Source organism: Larus michahellis, chromosome 3 (genome assembly GCF_964199755.1).
Source record: "Larus michahellis chromosome 3, bLarMic1.1, whole genome shotgun sequence".
NCBI lineage: Eukaryota > Metazoa > Chordata > Aves > Charadriiformes > Laridae > Larus > Larus michahellis.
Window position 1 is genome coordinate 43,842,453 of NC_133898.1, and position 10,536 is coordinate 43,852,988.

A 10,536-nucleotide genomic window follows, 5' to 3' on the forward strand; every position below is an offset into this window, starting at 1 on the left:
AATATATCGCTTTCGCAAGTTTTGACGAGGCGGGAGGCAAGAAAATAAGCTGATTCTATGGAGACTGCTGTTGAGGGGCTGCTTCCTTCTGCCGTTGTTGGCTAGCACTGCAACTTAGAGGGCTGGGCAAAGGTCTTTACACGTGGATTCAATTATCCCGACCATCCGAGTCCCTGGAAATAAGTAACGGTTACTGCTTTTGTTCTCCCCATAAAACCCCGAGTATCTTCACGTGGATCTAGAAGGAACGAATACTTGCTCAGCACAGGGAACGGGAAAAGACGAGGTGGAGCTATTTAGAATATACTGTGTTGTCTCAGGCAGTCCAAGCGATTCCTTGAAGTGCAGGGTTGAGCTGTCGGATGTGAGGGCTGGCCAGTGTGACAAAGTGTTGCCGACTGGAACTTTCAGCTTTTCTCTCATCGTTGCCTTTTACCCTGTTAGATGCAGAGTGGGTCGCCCTGTGGGCATTTGTCGTCAGTGCAGGAAGTACTGCAATGGGATGATTTCTGCCAGTTGTGGCTACAGCTCGCATTGTAAAACTGCTCACTTTGTCCAGGAGTGGTGGCAAATCGTAGTCAGGAACAGAAACACCAGAAACGGGGCACGCGATGGCCTACACTGAACACTCTCTTCTCTGTCCCTTAAACACAGAAGCTGTCGTCGGTAGCAGAGAGTACACTGTATGTTTCTGACTTTACACCCAGCAGTGATCTGAAAGGAAAAGCGGCATTTCACTGTCCTCAGTTTCATCTGTGTGAGTGTGAAGTCAGTCTGTTTGGTAATGACTATTGCATTAACAGGCTTTTTTTTAACTGTAGGTGGTGGAAGATAGTGCGCTTAAGTCACCAACCTCAGAAGCAGCACCGGCAACACCAGGATAAAGTGAAGGACATCCATCGGGCGATCGTCCATACAGCTAGGATTCTCCAGAGTCATAGTTAGCATGTTGTTTGACTGTCAATAAACATTGTTGAATGTGATGCAGCTGAAGGAGACGGAGAGCTTTTTACACCTCAGAGTAATTTTCAGAGACAAGCGTTGTAATAAGGAATGCCCCCCAGCCCTCCTCCTCTCGCTTAGCTTTTGTAGCTGAGCAGACGGCAGAGGGTATGGAACATCCCTTTGGTCAGTTTGGGTCAGCTGTCCTGGCTACGTGCCCTCCCAGGATCTTGTCTTTTTTCCTCCTGAGTCCTTTCTCAGACCCAGCCTTCGCACCGCACCCCTAGCAGCTCCCTCTGCATCTCCGGGATGATCAGTTCGCCCTCCTCTACGAGCAAAGGAACCCAGAATATCTTCCAGGAAGGAGAACTCGAACCCCACGTGGACTGATGGCGTAAGGTGGGCTGTAGTTAGTGATTTTTCCAGTTAAAGGCTTTACAGACCGTGATTACACTTGCAGTTTTATAGAGTTTGCTCAAACTGCTTACGTTGAGAACTGGAACTGCAAATCAGAATGGCAGACTTGCATTTGGTCTTAAACGGCTATGTTAGGCCTTCTGTAACGTCACCTGCCTGCCTGCAGGAACACTCGGAATTAGGAGAATTTGAGATTTGAGGTTTGTGCGGTGACGTCATCCTGGGAGCTTCGTCCAGTTTTGTATGGACTGTATCTATTTCATTATTTCCCTTTTGATTTTATTATTAGGATTTCATGAAAGCAGTTTAGTTTCTCCTAAGCTCGTAAATCTCTCTCTACCTCTCCTCCTCCTCTCCGTGTACGAGAGGTTGGGGGGGAGCATCTGTCGCCGGCCATTGGCCAATTCGGCCAAAACCACGACAGATTTATTGGCGCCCGACGTGGGGCACGAACGCAGCTCTGATAGATTGCCTGAATAGTTTGAATTCCAGCTTGTTCAGGGAGAACAGAGAGTTCACAGCATGTCGGTCTTACGTGAAATCTGGTATCGTGCCTTTAGAGAGCTTTGTATGAAGTTAATGGACGCAGTGGGGTTTAAGCGGTCAAATATATTGCATGGCCTGTTTCTCGTTTGTGTTTGGACGCGGTGGTCTAAGCGTGCCACGTTGGCGTGGGTTTGCCTTCAGAGGTATAAAATAATTGCTTGGATAACGGTTCTGCCTGCCTATCTTGGGCATCTCGTGATGGAGGCTTTTCCTAATTACACTTTCGGGATGGATTCTTTTCCTAATTACGCTCTTGGTCGTACCTGGGGAAAGTTGACTTTGCCCTTCGGTGATGATGCCAAAGCGACAGTAACAGAATCGGGATGAGAAACCTTCGGGCCGTTTCGAGAGTGAAGGTTACTTTCATTCGTACGTGATCCTGTTGTCGGTTTTCCCGAGTGTGTTGCAGGGCTGGTTTATTGTTAAATATCGGTGCAGGAGTGAGTATGATGTGACGTGTGATCATAGAATCATAGAATTGTTGAGGTTGGAAGGGACCTTTAAGATCATCGAGTCCAACCTTTAGCCTACCCTGACAAGAGCCACTTCTAAACCGTGTCCCTCAGTGCCCCATCTACCCTTTTTTTAAACACCTCCAGAGACGGTGAATCCACCACCTCCCTGGGCAGCCTATTCCAATGTTTAATAACCCTTTCAGTGAAAAAATGTCTCCTAATATCTAATCTAAACCTCCCCTGACGTAACTTGAACCCGTTTCCCCTCGTCCTATCACTTGTCACCAGGGAGAAGAGGTCAGCCCCCATCTCTCTACAACCTCCTTTCAGGTAGTTGTAGAGCGTGATAAGGTCTCCCCTCAGCCTCCTCTTTTCCAGGCTAAACAACCCCAGCTCCCTCAGTCGTTCTTCATAAGGTTTGTCCTCCAGGCCCCTCACCAGCTTTGTAGCCCTTCTCTGGACACGCTCCAACACCTCAATGTCCCTCTTGTAGCGAGGGGCCCAAAACTGAACGCAGTACTCGAGGTGGGGCCTCACCAGTGCCGAGTACAGGGGGATGATCACTTCCCTAGTCCGGCTCACCACACTATTCCTGATACAGGCTAGGATGCTGTTGGCCTTCTTGGCCACCTGGGCACACTGCTGGCTCATATTCAGCCGGCTGTCAACCAACACTCCCAAGTCCTTTTCTGTCGAGCTGCTTTCGAGCCACTCTGCCCCAATCCTGTAGCGCTGCATGGGGTTGTTGTGACCCAAGTGCAGGACCCGGCACTTGGCCTTGTTGAACCTCATACCATTGGTCTCAGCCCATCGGTCCAGCCTGTCCAGATCCCTCTGCAGAGCCAACCTACCCTCAAGCAGATCAACACGCCCGCCCAGTTTAGTGTCATCTGCGAACTTACTGAGGGTGCATTCAATCCCTTCATCCAGATCATTGATAAAGATATTAAAGAGAACCGGCCCCAGCACCGAACCCTGGGGGACACCACTTGTGACTGGACACCAACTGGATTTAACTCCATTTACCACCACTCTCTGGGCACGGCCATCCAGCCAGTTTTTTACCCAGCGAAGAGTACACCTGTCCAGGCCATGAGCAGCCAGTTTCTCCAGGAGAATGGTGTGGGAAACAGTGTCAAAAGCTTTGCAAAAATCCAAGTAGATAACATGCACAGCTTTTCCCTCATCCACTAAGTGGGTCACCTTATCATAGAAGGATATTAGGTTTGATAGGCATGACCTGCCCTTCACAAACCCATGCTGACTGGGCCTGATCACCCTGTTCTCCCGCATGTGCCGTGTAATGGCACTGAGGAGGATCTGTTCCATGACCTTCCCAGGCACCGAGGTCAGACTGACTGGCCTGTAGTTCCCCGGATCCTCCTTCCGGCCCTTCTTGTGGATGGGTGTCACATTTGCTAACCTCCAGTCAGCTGGGACCTCCCCGGTTGTCCAGGACTGCTCATAAATGATACCAAGTGGCCTGGCGAGCACCTCCGCCAGCTCTTTCAATACCCTTGGGTGGATCCCATCCGGCCCCATAGATTTGTGCACCTCCAGGTGCTGAAGCAGGTCCCTCACCATTTCCCTTTGGATTAGAGGGGCTTCATTCTGCTCCCCATCCCTGTCTTCTAGTTCAGGGGTCTGGGTGCTCAGGGAACAACTGGTCCTACTGCTGAAGACTGAGGCAAAGACTTCATTAAGTACCTCAGCCTTTTCCTCATCCTTGGTCACTATGTTGCCGGCCCCATCTACTAGAGGACAGAGATAATCCTTAGTCCTCTTCCTATTGCTAATATATTTATAGAAGCTTTTTTTGTTGTCCTTGACAACAGAAGCCAGGTTTAGCTCCAGCTGGGCTTTGGCCCTCCTGATTTTTTCCCTACATAGCTTAACTACCTCTTTGTAGTCATCTTGAGTGGCCTGCCCTTCCTTCCAGAGGCCATAGATCCTCTTTTTTTCCCGAAGTTGCAACACTAGCTCCCTGTTTAGCCAGGCCGGCCTTTTTCCCCGACGGCTTGTCTTCTGGCACATGGGGACAGCCTGCTCCTGCGCCTTTAAGACTTCCTTCTTGAAAATCATCCAGGCTTCCTGGGCTCCTTTGCCCTGGAGGACTGCCTCCCAGGGGACTTTGTCAACCAGGCTCCTGAAAAGCCCAAAGTCCGCCCTCCGGAAGTCCAAGGTAGCAGTTCTGCGGACCCCTCTCCTTGCTTCTCGCAGAATTGAAAACTCTATCATTTCATGGTCACTGTTCCCAAGACAGCCTCCAACCTTCACATCCCCCACAAGATCTTCCCTATTTACAAACAACAGATCCAGCAGGGCACCTTCCCTAGTTGGCTCTCTCACTAGCTGTGTCAGGAAGTTATCCCCAGCACATTCCAGGAACCTTCTAGACTGTTCCCTCCCTGCTGTATTGTATTCCCAGCAGATGTCCGGCAAATTGAAGTCCCCCACGAGGACAAGAGCTCGCGATCTTGAGACTTCTCCCAGCCGTTTATAGAATATTTCATCTGCCTCCTCATCCTGATTGGGCGGTCTATAACAGACTCCTACTACGATATCCGCCTTGTTAGCCCTGCCCCTGATTCTTACCCATAAACACTCAACCCCATTATCACCATCATTAAGTTCAAAGCATTCATAACACTCCTTAACATACAGGGCCACACCCCCGCCTCTCCTTGCTTGCCTATCCTTCCTGAAGAGCCTATAGGCATCCATGGCAGCACTATAGCTATGTGAGTCATCCCACCACGTTTCTGTGATGGCGACTACATCATAGTTTCCCTGCTGCACGATGGCCTCCAGCTCGTCCTGCTTATTCCCCATGCTGCGTGCATTAGTGTAGATGCACTTCAGTTGGGTTAATTGTCCTACCACTTTCTTGGGGGGACAGGCCCTGATTTGCACCTGGTCATTCTCGGACACTACTGTGGTTACCAAATTATCACTACTCCTTGTGTCTATGCTGCCACACAATTCACTATCCCCCACCATCGCTGAGGCAGGCTGCAAGACCTTGCTATCACTTATACCCATGAGCACTGCTATGTTGCTCCCAGGCACCACTTTTGTGATCCTGGTTTCGTCCCCATCCCCCATCAAACCTAGTTTAAAGCCTTATGGATAAGCCCTGCTAATTCTTGTCCCAGTCTCTTTCATCCCCTTCGGGTTAGGCTTCCCCCGCCTGATGCCAGCATGCCTGGTTTCCTGTAGATCAGCCCATGTTCAAAAAAGCCAAAGTCCTGCCGGACGCACCAGTCGCGGAGCCAGGAGTTAATTTGCTGGCTCCTCCTATTTATCCCCTCGTCTACCCCTGCAAATGGTGGGATAGAGGAGAACACTATTTGTGCTCCCGATCCCTTAACCAGCCGTCCCAGGGCCCTAAAGTCATTCTTCATTGCCCTCAGACTTCTGGTACCTACTTCGTCACTGCCTACCTGAAATATCAGTAGCGGATAGTAATCTGATGACAGGACCAGGGAAGGGAGTTTCCTCCGTATGTCCTTAATTCTGGCCCCAGGGAGGCAGCTACTCAGATGTTGCTACTCAGGTGATGTTGCTACTCAGACCCCGGGGCCAAAGCCAAAGACAGCAGAAACTCGGGCAGCCCTGCCACCGAAAGCTGCAGTAGGAATTCAGACAACCCCCCCACGGAAAGCTACAGCAGAAACTCAAACAACTCAGGTGACTGCCCAAGCCGCAACACAGGCACAAACAACGCCACCGGCCCCGACACCAGCCCGAGCGGCATCGGCTGCCCCCCACCGGCCCCGGCATCGGCCAGGCCCACGGCGGCTGCGCCGCCCAGAGGCCCCGGCGAAAGCCACGCCTCCGCCCATACAGGCCAAAGCCACGGCCCGGCCGTAGGGACACCGCCGCCAGCGGCATGGGCTGCCCCCACACGGGCCCCGGCAAACGCCACGGCTCCGGCCCGGAGGCGGTGGAGAAAATGACTAAGACAATAGCTGAGCAAAATGAGAAAAGTGCTAAACTTCTTCATGAAATGCTTGAAAAAGTGTCTGAGAAGGGGAAAGAATCCCACTCTTCCCCTGAACAGAGCCAGGTTGCAGTCATTAAGAAACAACGGTAGCGATTCAGCTTTTGGCCACCTCACTTGCTCTTCCTCACTTGGCGGTACAGTTCTGCTCTGACTTTGCGAGCCTGTCCAGCTTGCTGGTCTCCTGGGCACCGTTTTCCCCACTTCACGGTTCAGTTTTCTATTGGAACCAGAAGAGGGAGGGGCTGGGAAAGGCCAAGTGGGTGCTACTCTTTGCAACGATGGCGTGCTCTCCTGTCATTCCACCTTACGAAACCACGCTCTTACGGTCTTTAGTTCCCCATAGAAGGCAGGAGTGGGTCAGACAACGAGTAAAGAGAACGTCTTGTTTCTGGCCGTGTTTTCCGGTTCCTTCTGGAAAACCGTCTGGGGAGAGTTGCCTCTTAAAATCAGGGCGTGGGGGCGCTCAAAAAGCTCATGCGAATACTGAGTGAGAATGCTTGGGACAGTCTGGTAAGGAACGAAAGCAAAAGGAAGCTTGTTTCTGTATGTTTTCTGCCTTGACCCTATCTTCAAAGAAGCCCATAAATAATTCTTTGGCATCGATTTTGTAATTCCAACATTGCAAAAAGTTTTCCTCTACTGAATACTGTTGGTAATCAAAAAATCAATTTGATACTTCTCTTTCTTTTCAGGACCACAAGAAAAGGAGGCTCTTGGTCACCTCCACCGGTGGAAATAAAATTCGTCTCTCCTTTTGGAAGTGCACTGGATAAAGCCATGGATCGTATTGCAAGAATATGCCCAGTGTGCGAATATGTCTGAGGATAACCGAGCAGTTTAATCCCCCATCAGAACTTCCCCTCGTGGAACGCTACTCTCAGGCTTGTTATTTCAATAAAATTGTTTGCTGCAATTTCATCAGTTCCCATGTAACCACTCGTAAATAGCTTTGTTGTTGATTTCTGGTGGGGAAAACAAGCTACGGGCAGAAACCAATCCATAGGGTCTCACGAGTCATTTAGTTCTTATCCGTAGTCTTACTGGTACAGAACAGGTTTCTTTTTGGCGTTGGTGAACTTAATACTGCGAAGCTTAAAGCTTGATGCCGGTGTCTGCCAAGTAGCGAAGGGTTGTTACAAATCTGCTGAGCCGGGGCTTCGTCCTTGCTGGCGGCAGGAGCCCGGCCTGGTGCACCCCAGACCTGGGGGTGTCTCTGTCCCAGACCCTTGGATGCGGCTGCTGCTTTCCCGTTTGCAGGTCAGGCCAGTAGCAAGGCTGAGGGTGCACCACACACATGCACGACAGCAACGCGGCTGGCTACGCAGGCTGCCAGAGACGGGGCCGTGCCTTTACCACCTGCCATCTTGCACTGGGGCAGCTCACAGAAAGCCACCTCTCTGGCTTATTAACGCACGGCGTATATTTTGACAGCTAAGTTATGTGACGGAGGTAGCTCTTTTTCCTGAGAATTCTGGGTCTCTCTCGTGTGCGTGACTTAATTCAGCTTCTTTCCTTCCCTTTGTCTCCCGGCAATGCAGCACAGAGTTGAAACGTAGAGCGTACAGATGACCCCTGCTGCCAGGCGTTGGTTGTCTCTGCTTCCCGATGCCGGATCCCAGCGACAGTGCCACACAGAGCTATTCCTTCCTGCCCAGGAGCAGTTTGCTTCCCGGCCACTTCCCCAGTCCCTCGTCTCCTTCTGCAAGAGGAGGTTCCCTCTCTCCTCCTGGCCTTTCTGGGGCTCAGAACTGAAAACGGCCCTCTTTGCAGTCCTTCCAGACAGGCTTTCGCTGGGACTCCAGCACTAATTATTCCTTCTTATTCCAGCTCCCCTGAAAAGAGCTCAGGCACTTAGATGTCTGCTGTCCCAACGCGGTTCATGGCTCAGTGACCGCGTGGCTGCAGCTGCCTGGCTACGAGGAGATATCAGGAGCAGAAGATTTAACGTTTCCCGCACCAGTTCAGTCCTGCAAAGAGCTGAATTGCTTTCACGTGCCGATGAACGCAGACCCCTTGTTGTGTCTGAATTAGGACTCCATCTGACCCGGAGATGAGGCCCATGTGAACCAAGACCCCCAGAAGCCTTGTCTGGGGTGGGCGCTCCCTGACAGCGGCTGCTCTCCCCTTACTGCCTGCTGGCCAGCTGGTGCTCTGCTCTATTAAGGCATCTTAGCAGCACCGCTGCATTTCTGCCTGGCGATACAGGAGTAGTACTTAATAGCTGTGACTTGGGATTTTTTTTCAAAGGTGTTCTGTTTGGTTTTTTTCTCCACAGACACATTGTTTTTAAAAACTTGAGAAGAAAAGAAGACAGCTCTGCCTTTGAGAAATGGTCCCTGTCCTCATCTGCAGCACTGGCGTGGGCACATCCAGTTGCTCAGAGTCAGTTCCCTTATCAAGTGCTGATCAAGACAAAAGCCCAAACCCAGTGTAAGTAAGGCTATTGCAGGCAGGAGGGAGAAGAGTTTCTGCTGGCTGGGAATGAGTGGCGGATCCGGAGCACACAGGCCACGTGGGAGTCCCGTCCGGAGGAAGCCTGGAAGGAGTGGGAGCACCAGCACATTGCTGTGGCTCAGGCGAGTTTCCCAGTAACGGGCATTGCGGCCAGATCCATTAACCTCTGGTCTTCTGAGTCTGATGTTTTCCCCTTTTTGTCATCTTTAAGATTTGTTACTCACGCCCCTCTCTGCCCTTCCTTAATAAACCGTGACTCCAGGTCTGGAACTTCTGCCAATAGAAAGGAAGCGTGGCGTCAGTCTTTCAGATCTAATAATTGCTTCCTGATCATGTTTGATAAAATGATGGGGGTTTGATAAAAATTAGGGACTTAATTCTGTCGGGAATGCTGAGCCCTGTGTGGGGTGTATGGCTAACCGGGGTCGTTCAGGTGCTCCCTCTGGATGGTTGTATCGGTCTTGGCTGGCAGCTGGCACAGGCGTTTGGGCACACAGTACCGTACCCTGTTCTGCTGAGGACAGCTTCTTGTTCACCTGCTGCATCAACTGGTTTTCCTGCATTGATCTGCCTGGGGTTTGCTTTGTTAAGACAGTGAAACGAACATAATCAGGCTTCTGTTAATTTTGTGCCTTCTACCTAGGAAGCTGTCGGATACAGTTTTAGAGAACTAATGGTGACAAGGCTTTGCTGGTGTGGTATTGCTTGACTTGTGTGGTGGAGAGAAGCCTTAAATTGGCAGGAGAGAGTCACCAACAAGCCGGGCCTGTTGCACGTGTTGCAAATGCATTTGCAGTTGGGCTTGTCAGGTTGCTCTTTGTCAAAGTATGTTTCAGAATGAGATACGCAAAAGCCGCCTGGGCACGGTCGTGGGCAGCCTGCTGTAGGTGACCCTGCCTGAGCAGGGGGGCTGGACCAGAGGACCTCCAGTGATTCTGGAAGGCCTTTCTCTTCATTGTGATGCTGGGATTCTGGAATTCGTGCTGGGATTCTGGAATTCGTGCTGGGAGAGGCGAGCGGTGTGGTGTGCTGGGAGTGCCTTGCTCACCACTGTCTCCCTGTGCTGGGAAGGCTGCGTGTATGTTCTGTCCTGAGACACTCAGCGCCTACGTCTGTCTGTCCAGGTGCACCGAGCAAGGTAAAAAAGAGCGTAAGGTCAGAAGTGCCTTTGGGAACCGCTGCGAGCTTCGCCACGGTAGACGGGGACTGCAACTCTTGAACGGAAGTATAGTCGTGTTAGGGAATAACCGCAGGAGGTAGCTGGGTAAAGTGGCTCCAGCGTCAAGTTCTGATCTGTGTTGGTTTTGTTTGTTTTTTCATGGAGAGGGATGTCACATCTGTGGTCTGCATCAGACACAGGGTCTTCGCTGTTGGGGGCTGTTGGGGTAGAGAGCTGAAATTCTTTCCTCGTCTCACCTTCTGCTGTAGCTTTGTGCTTGTGGAGCATCTGCACAAACTCGGCAAGACAATCTGTAGGCTGCACTTGAGTGAAATAAGGCCGACTGTAGGATTCTGGTACAGACCGTCTCTGTCACGCTGGTGGCTTTTTAGACTACAGCTTAGGGCTTGGATGAAATGTAGGGTTTTTGCCTAAACCGCCGGGAGCGGGGAGGCTTTCTGCCGAAGCGGGAAAGACCTGACCCGGTGGTACTCCCTAAATCACCTGCTCACTCACTCGCTAAATCCTCTTTCTGCAGGAGTAAAATCCGGCAAAGT